The following is a 9,418-nucleotide window of genomic DNA, read 5'->3' as shown; positions in this document are numbered from 1 at the left end:
TGTATTGGCAGTAGGACTTCAACTTATGAATTTTGGAGGGACACAATTCAACCCATAACAACTAGGTTTATTGATTTCTACCTTAGAATCTTTGGTCCAGTCTGACCCAAGATGGTAAATAGTTTTCATTTCAGTTGCTAAATCTTATCAATTAAAGTCATTACCTGGAGTGTTGTGTGAAGACATGTGAGTTGACATCTTTTTCCCTTTAGTGGGAAAGGCAACTGGAATTGGTTCAGCCCACCTGAGAAACAGGAGATTTAAAAAATCCTACTGCCTATCTTTGAACCAAGGACCCCACCCAAAAGTGAGAAACCTACAAAGAACTACTTTTTTCAGAGCTCTCCAATTGAAATGTTTCCCAAAAGGTGATTGCCAATTTGCAATCTTGCTACAGACAATCATGCTAGCAGGGCCATCAAGCCCATCCCACGAGAATGATCAAATCTCCAATAAGACTCAGCTGTTCCATAGGGGAGTGAGGGGAATGAAGCATTTAGAAAGATAAAATCATCTGAGTTTTCTGAATGTTTTTCCTGCTGAGGTTGAGGCTGAGAACTTGCATTGGCTGAAGACTTGCAGCTGGAACCAGATAGGAAGTAAGCTTCTGGAAGCACTAAAATGAATTGTCACTCCCACTCTTGATACCCACAGCATCAAAACCACCAGATGCTGACAGCTGCTGTGGAAATCTAAGTAAGTGCAGGGATATCCAGATTGAGCTGGCCAAGTTTGGTACAAGAGCTAAGAGTCTGGGAACTATGGGAGGTCAGCTTTCTGTGTCACTGTGGATACAAAGGAAGTACTTTTGAGACACAGACAGGAAGTGACTGAGGACCTTAAAGGCAGCTTGGGCTATCCAGGAAAGTTCTTCATTCTTGTTTTTTTCTGCTGAGGCTCTAGAGGGACACCTGTCAGACTGACCAAGGCCGAAGATGGCTCACTACCAGAGAGACTCAACTGAGGGTTTGCGATAGGTCTTGAGACATTGCTATTGATCTTGAGACATTCATCTGAAGCATGATTGTCACTGGCTTGAAACTTTCCCCATCATAAGAGAGGGACTGGGTCTACTTCAAATGTTTCGCACTAATGAAGTTACATTCCCTTTCATGGTGAGGTAAGTTGATTGCATTAACAGCCCCAGTTTCTCATTCTCCCCTGAGGCCACCCATTTGGTAGTACCCTCCCACACTGATTCTTGGTTGAGTCATGTAACTTGCTTTAACCCCCAACAGAAGCTTGAAAAACACTTGTTCATTTCTGCTTGCCCTCCTTAAGCCCTGCCCTCATCATGAGACCATGCCCAGGCTAGTCTGCTGGAAGGAAGTCAGAGGCACACGGAAGAGAGCCACATTCAGCCAAGGCCATTCTAGACCAGTTGTTCCCTGTCACTTCACTAATTGGCCACAGCACAAGGTAAGTACAGCCAAGATCAGCAGAATCACCCAGCTGACCTGCTGAATTACGAGAAATAAGGAATGGTTGTTGTTTTAAGTCACTAAATTTTGCAGTGGTTTGTTAGTTAGCAATAACTAGTAAAAATGGTCTTCTTCATGTAAGGGTAAAGAGGGAGGGTTCATAGATTGGGCTTAAACTGTGTTCACTGTAGACATTCAATCTGACTAGGAAGCTCTGAGAAACTGATTGGGCAGGTCTGGTAGAAGGCTATTTGCATGTGGTGCCTCCAGGAAGAGAACATCCTAAGGCAAGAACAAGTCAAGGAGAGAAGGCTGGCCAGGGAACAAAGACTTAGTCATAGAGAGGCTGAGAAAATCCACCCCGGTGTCTGTCATTCTAATGGGTCCTCTGGCTTAGGCTCAATAGATTATTGTCTGACTCTTACAGTTGAAGGTACAGGCAAGGTGTAGGTAGAAAGGATTATTTCAGTAACAGCTCCATAGGACGCCAAGACATAAGCTCCACAGCATTAAGATTAGTGTAAAAAAAAAAAAAAGTAACACAATTGCAGCAGGCTGGGTGTGGTGGCTCACATCTATAGTCCCAGCACTTTCGAAGGCTGAGGTGGGAGGATTGCTTGAGGCCAGGAGCTTGAGACCAGTCTGGGCAACATAGTGAGATCCTATCTCTATTTTAAAAAAAAAGTAATAGCCAGGCATGGTGGCACACACCTGTAGTCCCAGTGACTTGGGAGGTTGAGGTGGGAGGATTGCTGGAGCCCAGAAATTGGAGGTTACAGTGAACTACGGTCATGCCACTGCACTCCAGTCTGGGCAACAGCGCAAGATCCCATCTCAAAAAGATAAAAATAAAAGCTATTGCAGCAAGAGAGGATCTCTGTGAACTAACTGCAAGTTCAGCACCCAGATGATTTCAGCATCTTAGTCAAAGTCCAATGCCCAGGAGGAGAAGCTGGTGCCCAGCAGAAAGAGACTTAGTAACATCTGTCTAAATAGCTACATTAATTTATTATTTCATTCATTTATGCATTCGACAAACATTGAGGGCTATCCTAATTACTTTATGTAAGGTTATGATGAACGGGGAGCAAATGTTTTCATAAGGTAGGATTCCTATCCATAAGAAGCCCAAGGACTCGTTCACATTAAAATATACTTTTTCTCTTGCGTTCTCTTGATTGATTGGTAATGACTGCTTACAGCACTCCAGGAACATTTGAGAGCCACATCCTGGTGCAGAGAGGTGCTGTGATTGATTAGCAATGTATGCTTTGGCCACATATTTGTAACCCTGATGGTCTGGATTTCTGTCTGGCTCCATAAATAGCATGTAGTTTGAGACCTATGAACTAGGCCATTTGCATGTCTTATATGAAAAATCCCTCTCCCACTTCCTCTTCTGAGGCTGAGGGACAAAGAGATGAACTGATCTCAAGAGAGGAGGTTCCAAATTGGCACTCTTCTTTTTTCGACAAACAAAAGAGAATGATATTTTCTCTGTATCTACTTCAACTCCTCCCATGTAAGTCAGAAATCCTTAGTAATCCTTAGGACGGTGTGGGTAAGGTGGGGTGTGGAGAAAAAAAATCCATGTACAATGACAAAAAGTACTCCGCCTTCCACCTACAGGGTGATAAAGGGTTTGAGGAAGTGAGACCATAACCCAGCCTTGAAAGTAAGCATGAAATAGTACGAGCCCATGTTGACTTGGTGCTGTATGGACAATGAAATAAAATCCAACCAACCAGATTTGTCTGGTATGAATGTGGTTAATCTGTTGACAGCTTGGGAGCCTACAGGAACTATAGAGTGATGGGCAGAGCTCTCAAAGCACATTTAATAGTATTGTGGCTGACTCTTCAGTAGTCTCGCTGATAAGTTCCACCTGCATTTAGATGCTTAATACTCAGACAATTGTGGGGAGACAAAAGATTTTCAGTTCACTCTACTACTCTGTTCTAGAAGGTCTATTTGTTTTGTGAGCCAATGAGAACTCAAAAGGCTGAGAACTTAATCTAATATAGCTTTTGTCATCTGCAAGACCTGTTCTCAAATCTCTGCTCTGTCATTCTTTACTCGTGTGACTCTGGGCAAATGCCATAAGCCTCAGGATCTTCATCTGAAACCCTCAGGGATAATAATAATGCTTGTCTCCAGGTTTTGTTGAAGATTGAATGAGTGTGTAAAGTGCCCAACAGAAAGTCTGGCACATGGTAAGTACTCAATGAATGGTCGACATAATTATTAACATTAGAGTTTTGGACACTCGAATCATCACTCACCTCATCTCCTTTCCACCTTCTCTTTTCTACTCACAAAAAGCCTTTGTGCTGTGGTCTGAATGTTTATGACCCCCAAAATTCATAAGTCCAAATGCTAACCCTCTAGGTGATGGTAATAGGAAGTGGGGCCTTTTGGAACAGATTATTAGGCCATGCAAGTGGAGCCCTCATCAATAGGATTAGTGTCCTTATAAAAGAGGCCCCAGAGGCACCTGCCTTTGCTGAGGCTTCAGTAGGTAAACAAAGTGGCCAGGGAAGCTCGAACTGGGCAGAGCCCACCGCAGCTCAGCAAGGCCAGCTGCCTCTGTAGTCTCCACCTCTAGGTGCAGGGCATAGCTGAACAAAAGGCAGCAGAAACTTCTGCAGACTTAAGCATCCCTGTCTGACAGCCCTGAAGAGAGCAGTGGTTCTCCCAGTACAGTGTTTCAGCTCGGAGAATGGTCAGACTGCCTCCTCAAGTGGGTCCTTGACCCCTGTGTAGCCTAACTGGCAGACACCTCCCAGTAGGGGCCGACTGACACCCCATACAGGCGGGTGCCCCTCTGAGATGAAGCTTCCAGAGGAAGGATCATGGAGCAATATTTTCTGTTCTGCAATATTTGCTGCTCTGCAGCCTCCACTGGTGATACCCAGGCAAACAGGATCTGGAGTGGACCTCCAGGAAACTCCAACAGACCTGCAGCTGAGGGACCTGACTGTTAGAAGGAAAACTAACAAACAGAAAGGAATAACATTAACATCAACAAAAAGGACATCCACACCAAAGCCCCATCTCTAGGTCACCAACATCAAAGACCAAAGGTAGATAAAACCACAAAGATGGGGAAAAACCAGAGCAGAAAAGCTGAATATTCTACAACCAGAGCACCTCTTCTCCTCCAAAGGATCACAGCTCCTCAACAATAAGGGAACAAAGCTGGACATAGAATGACTTTGACAAGTTAACAGAAGTAGGCTTCAGAAGGTCAGTAATAACAAACTTCCCTGAGCTAAAGGAGGATGTTCAAACCCATCGCAAAGAAGCTAAAAACCTTGAAAAAAGATTAGACGAATGGCTAACTAGAATAAACAGTGTATAGAAGACCTTAAATGACCTGATGGAGCTGAAAACCATGGCATGAGAACTACATGACGCATGCACAAGCTTCAATAGCCGAATCAATCAAGTGGAAGAAAGGGTATCAGTGATTGAAGATCAAATTAATGAAATAAAGCAAGAAGACAAGGTTAGAGAAAAAAGAGTAAAAAGAAATGAACAAAGCCTCCAAGAAACATGGGACTATGTGAAAAGACCAAATCTATGCTTAATTAGTGTACCTGAAAGTTACAGGGAGAATGCAACCAAGTTGGAAAACACTCTTCAGGATATTATCCAGGAGAACTTCCCCAACCTACAAAGGCAGGCCAACAGTCAAACTCAGGAAATACTGAGAACACCACAAAGATACTCCTCAAGAAGAGGAACCCCAAGACACATAATTATCACATTTGCCAAGGTTGAAATGAAGGAAAAAATGTTAAGGGCAGCCAGAGAGAAAGGTCGGGGTACCCACAAAGGGAAGCCCATCAGACTAACAGCAGGTCTCTTGGCAGAAACTCTACAAGCCAGAAGAGAGTGGGGGCCAATATTCAACATTCTTAAAGAAAAAAATTTCAACCCAGAATTTCATATCCAGCCAAACTGAGCTTCGTAAGTGAAGGACAAATAAAATCCTTTACAGAGAAGCAAATGCTGAGAGATTTTTGTTACCACCAGGCCTGCCTTACAAGAGCTCCTGAAGGAAGCACTAAACATAGAAAGGAACAACCAGTAACAGCCACTGCAAAAATATGCCAAATTGTAAAGACCATTGATGCTAGGAAGAAACTGCATCAACTAACGGGCAAAATAACCAGCTAACATCATAATGACAGGATCAACTTCACACATAACAATATTAACCTTAAATGTAAATGAGCTAAATGCCCCAATTAAAAGACACAGACTGGCACATTGGATAAAGAGTCAAGACCCATCAGGAGACCCATCTCATGTGCAGAGACACACATAGGCTCAAAATAAAGGGATGGAGGAAGATGTACCAAGCAAATGGAAAGCAAAAAAAAAGCAGGGGTTGCAATCCTAGTCTTTGATAAAACAGACTTTAAAGCAACAAAGATTAAAAGAGACAAAGAAGGCGATTAAATAATGGTAAAGGGATCAAATCAACAAGAAGAGCTAACTATCCTAAATATATATGTACCCAATACAGGAGCACCCAGAGTCATAAAGCAAGTTCTTAGAGACCTACAAAGAAACTTAGACTCCCACACAATAATAAGGGGAGACTTTAACACCCCACTGTCAACATTAGACAGATCAATGAGACAGAAGGTTAACAAGGATATCCAGGACTTGAACTCAGCTCTGCACCAAGCAGACCTAATAGACATCTACAGAACTCTTCACCCCAGATCAACAGAATATACATTCTTCTCAGCACCACGTCGCACTTATTCCAAAATTGACCACGTAGTTGGAAGTAAAGCACTCCTCAGCAAATGTAAAAGAACAGAAATCACAACAAACTGTCTCTCAGACCACAGTGCAATCAAATTAGAACTCAGGACTAAGAAACTCACTCAAAACTGCACAACGACATGGAAACTGTTCCTGAATGACTACTGGGTAAAAAAACGAAATGAAGGCAGAAATACAGATGTTCTTTGAAACCAATAAGAACAAAGGTACAACGTTATCAGACTCTCTGCGACACATTTAAAGCAGTGTGTAGAGGGAAATTTATAGCACTAAATTCCCACAAGAAAAAGCAGGAAAGATCTAAAATTGACCCCCTAACATCACAATTAAAAGAACTAGAGAAGCAAGAGCAAACAAATTCAAAAGCTAGCAGAAAGCAAGAAATAACTAAGATCAGAGCAGAACTGAAGGAGATAGAGACACAAAAAAACCTTCAAAAAATCAATGAATCCAGGAGCTGGTTTTTTGAAAGGATCAACAAAATTGATAGACCGCTAGCAAGACTAATAAAGAAGAAAAGAGAGAAGAATCAAATAGACACAATAAAAAATGATAAAGGGGATATCACCACCAATCCCACAGAAATGCAAACTACCATCAGAGAATACTATAACCACCTCTATGCAAATAAACTAGAAAATCTAGAAGAAATGGATAAATTCCTGGACACATACACCCTCCCAAGACTAAACCAGGAAGTTGAATCTATGACTAGACCAATAACAGGCTCTGAAATTGAGGCAATAATTAATAGCCTACCAATCAAAAAGAGTCCTGGACCAGACGGATTTACAGCTGAATTCTACCAGAGGTACAAAGAGGAGCTGGTACCGTTCCTTCTGAAACTATCCCAATAAATAGAAAAAGAGCGAATCCTCCCTAATTCATTTTATGAGGCCAGCATCATCATGATACCAAAGGTTGGCAGAGACACAACAAAAAAAGAGAATTTTAGACCAATATCCCTGATGAACATCAATGCGAAAATCCTCAATAAAATACTGGCAAACCAAATCCAGCAGCACATCAAAAAACTTATCCACCACGATGAAGTTGGCTTCATCCCTGGATGCAAGCCTGGTTCAAAATACTGAAATCAATAAACGTAATCCATCACATAAGCAGAACCAACAGCAAAAACCACATGATTATCTCAATAGATGCAGAAAAGGCCTTAAACAAAATTCAACAGCCCTTCATGCTAAAAACTCTCAATAAACTAGGCATTGATGGAATGTATCTCAAAATAATAAGAGCTCTGTATGACAAACCCATAGCCAATATCATATTGAATGGGCAAAAACTGAAAGCATTCTCTTTGAAAACTGGCACAAGACAGGGATGCCCTCTCTCACCACTCATATTCAACATAGTGTTGGAAGTTCTGGCCAAGGCAATCAGGCAAGAGAAAGAAATAAAGAGTATTCAATTAGGAAAAGGGGAAGTCAAATTGTCCCTGTTTTGCAGATGACATGATTTTATATTTAGAAAACCCATCCTCTCAGCCCAAAATCTCCTTAAGCTGATAAGCAACTTCAGCAAAGTCTCAGGATACAAAATCAATGTACAAAAATCACAAGCATTTCTATATACCAATAACAGACAAACAGAGAGCCAAATCATGAGTGAACTCCCATTCACAATTGCTACAAAGAGAATAAAAGATCTAGGAACCCAACTTACAAAGGACGTGAAGGACCTCTTCAAGGAGAACTACAAACCACTGCTCAATGAAATAAAAGAGGACACAAACAAATGGAAGAACATTCCATGCTCATGGACAGAAAGAATCAATATCGTGAAAATGGCCATACTGCCCAAGGTAATTTGTAGATTCAATGCCATCCCCATCCAACTTCCAATGACTTTCTCCTCAGAATTGGAAAACACTACTTTTAAGTTCATATGGAACCAAAAAAGAGCCCGCATTGCCAAGACAATCCTAAGCAAAAAGAACAAAGCTGGAGGCATCATGCTACCTGACTTCAAACTATACTACAAGACTACAGTAACCAAAACAGCCTGGTACTGGACCAAAACAGATATATAGACCAATGGAACAGAACATAGGCCTCAGAAGTAATACCACACATCTACAACCATTTGATCTTTGACAAACCTGACAAAAACAAGAAATGAGGAAAGGATTCCCTATTTAATAAATGGTGCTGGGAAAACTGGCTAGCCATATGTAGAAAGCTGAAACTGGATCCCTTCCTTACACCTTATACAAAAATTAATTCAAGATGGATTAAAGACTTAAATGTTAGACCTAAAACCATAAAAACCCTAGAAGAAAACCTAGGCAATACCATTCAGGACACAGGCATGGGCAAAGGCTTCATGACTAAAACACCAAAAGCAATGGCAACAAAAGGCAAAATAGACAAATGGATCTAATTAAACTAAAGAGCTTATGCACGGCAAATGAAACTACCATCAGAGTGAACAGGCAACCTACAGAATGGGAGAAAATTTTTGCAATCTACCCATCTGACAAAGGGCTAATATCCAGAATCTACAAAGAACTTAAACCAATTTATAAGAAAAAAACAAACAACCCCATCAAAAAGTGGGCAAAGGATATGAACAGACACTTCTCAAAAGAAGACATTTATGCAGCCAACAGACACATGAAAAAATGCTCATCATCACTAGTCATCAGAGAAATGCAAATCAAAACCACAATGAGATACCATCTCACACCAGTTAGAATGGTGATCATTAAAAAGTCAGGAAACAACAGGTGCTGGAGAGGACGTGGAGAAATAGGAATGCTTTTACACTGTTGGTGGGACTGTAAACTAGTTCAACCATTGTGGAAGACAGTTTGGCGATTCCTCAAGGATCTAGAGCTAGAAATACCATTTGACCCAGTGATCCCATTACTGGGTATATACCCAAAGGATTACAAATCGTGCTACTATAAAGACACATGCACACATATGTTTATTGTGGCACTATTCACAATAGAAAAGATTTGGAATCAATCCAAATGTCCATCAATGATAGACTGGATTAAGAAAATGTGGCACATGTACACCATGAAATACTGTGCAGCCACAAAAAGGATGAGTTCCTGTCCTTTGTAGGGACATGGATGCAGCTGGAAACCATCATTCTGAGCAAACTATCGCAAGGACAGAAAATCAAACACCGTATGTTCTCACTCATAGGTAGGAATTGAACAATGA

At 41.3% G+C, this 9,418-nt stretch overlaps 1 long non-coding RNA gene across 1 annotated transcript in view; it reads left to right on the top strand.

Annotated features, from left to right (window-relative positions):
- Positions 1–1,281: 1,281 nt before the first annotated feature.
- The window catches only part of LOC134762114 (uncharacterized), a 35,944-nt gene continuing 27,807 nt past the window's right edge, over positions 1,282–9,418 (top strand). The window contains exon 1 of the long non-coding RNA XR_010141774.1: positions 1,282–1,419. This is a non-coding gene — a long non-coding RNA (uncharacterized LOC134762114). The remainder of the gene's footprint in view (positions 1,420–9,418) is intronic.

This window comes from Pongo abelii, chromosome 9 (genome assembly GCF_028885655.2).
Source record: "Pongo abelii isolate AG06213 chromosome 9, NHGRI_mPonAbe1-v2.0_pri, whole genome shotgun sequence".
Classification (NCBI taxonomy): Eukaryota; Metazoa; Chordata; class Mammalia; order Primates; family Hominidae; genus Pongo; species Pongo abelii.
This window is presented reverse-complemented; position numbering and strand designations above follow the sequence as displayed.